This window comes from Lipotes vexillifer, unplaced genomic scaffold (genome assembly GCF_000442215.2).
Source record: "Lipotes vexillifer unplaced genomic scaffold, Lipotes_vexillifer_v1.1 scaffold34, whole genome shotgun sequence".
Taxonomy (NCBI): Eukaryota; Metazoa; Chordata; class Mammalia; order Artiodactyla; family Lipotidae; genus Lipotes; species Lipotes vexillifer.
In genome coordinates, this window is record NW_006776832.1 from 1,320,140 (window position 1) to 1,322,077 (window position 1,938).

Below are 1,938 nucleotides of genomic sequence, written 5' to 3' on the forward strand. Positions count from 1 at the left end.
AGCAAACTACATTTGCATCCCTTAACTAGGGAAGGGCAACCATCAAGTTTCAAGGAAGCATCTGGACCGCGGACACTGTCCGTTAGCCTTGTAACTTTAAAAGGAATTTATCAAATTTAGCAAAACAACTGACAACTAACCCTGCAAGATCGGCTCAGGAGACCAGGAGAAAGGGAGTAAAAGATGGCTCTGGCTGCACACCTAGTCGGGGCTGTGGCATCCAGAACTAGGAAGCTTTGCTCTCCTCTGGGTTTTGTCCCTCCCAGATTTCTGAGCTCAGGAGCAGTCGCTCTGCACTGCAGCTTGAGCCAGTTGCAGAAGACCTAACCAAGCCCAGCCCAAAAGAAGGAACGGCTTCGGGGCTGTTTGTTTCTCTTTGATAAACGAGCCCTTCCTTGTTCTTGCTTTTACTCTCTCTGGTATTTGATGCAACAACCCCCCAGAAGCAGTTTAGAGTGACTGGTAAAACAAAGTATACCAAAACCTCGCAGCAACCAAAAGGATGAAGTTCCTTCTAGACTGCCTCCAGCTTCTGCCCTTACTGCTCATCTGCACCTTAAGAGTCTCTCCTGAAGCTTTTCATTCCAAAGAAGAGAAAAGCAGTCACCGGAGAAATCGTCCTGATTACTGGAGCTGGACACGGAATTGGGAGACTGACTGCCTATGAATTTGCCAAACTTAAATGCAAACTGGTCCTGTGGGATATAAATAAGGTAACAGTGCTTGCTGTGTTTTACTTTCTGGTACCTTCAATCTGTGTTGCATTTTGCTGGCAACAGCCCCCTACAGCATCTCTGTTAAGCATGTAGAAAAAAATTACTAGTTTTGCCATTTTATAGATGGGGGAAAAACATGGATTAATTAATGTGTTGATGATCACATGATAAACGAACCTAGAGCATATGATTCCCAGTTACTGCCCATCACCAATTTGACATTGTAAATTTATCTTCACTTTTGCCCTGAAAATAATTTGTAATCTCCTCCTGAACCTGATTTCACTGATCCTGCTGTCTTTTTTTCTTTCTTGCTTACTTTTCTTTTTTTTTTTGGCCGCCCTGTACAGGCATGTGGGATCTTAATTCCCCGACCAGGGATCAAACCCGTGCCCCCTAAATTTGGAATGTGGAGTCTTAACCACTGGACTGCCAGGGAAGTCCCTGATCCCTCTATCTTAATCATATGGAAAAAGTTAAAGCCGGATACGAGTTCGGATTCTCCTTCTGTTAAGTTGAAGGGAGCTCGGTTAGTTTCTGCTAGGGTGGAAATAAATCATATCATGGCTAGTGGTCATGATGGGAAGATTGATCATAGTTGTTCTTGTGTTGTGGTGAGGGTTAAAGACCCGTTTATTAAGAGTACAGATAAGAGGATAATTGGTAGTGTTACTTCATCTGAGATCTTTGTGCTACTGCTCGTAGGGCCCCAATTAGTGCATATTTTGAGTTGGAGGCACTGAACAGTTCAGAGTGTTCAGAGTTATATATATATAAAACTGAATCTCTGTCTTGTACACCTGAAACTAAAACGACATTGTAAATCAACTATACTTCAATAAAATTTAAAAAAAGAAAAGGAAAAAGAAACAAATAAGCAAGAGGAAAACAGTGAATTAAGGCAGCAGTGCCCCCTCTAGCTGAAGGAACCTAAAGGAAAAGGAACTTCAAATGGTGGCTTAGAATCCCAGTTTATAAAGCAGCTTCAACAAAGAGTAGTGCATTTGTAGACAAGAGAGAGGACATGGGAAGCAGATTTAGGCTTTCAAGGGCAGCAAAATGTGGGAAGTTAAATCCACAGAAGAGAATTAATGGAGTGAGGTTTGTTTGCAGATTCCTCTGGTGTCCACTCTGGGCTTAAAGCATCTGCATCCACTAAAATGAGAAATTATATCCCACCTCTAGGCAGAAAGGGAAAATTTTCCGGGTTTTCTTCTTAATT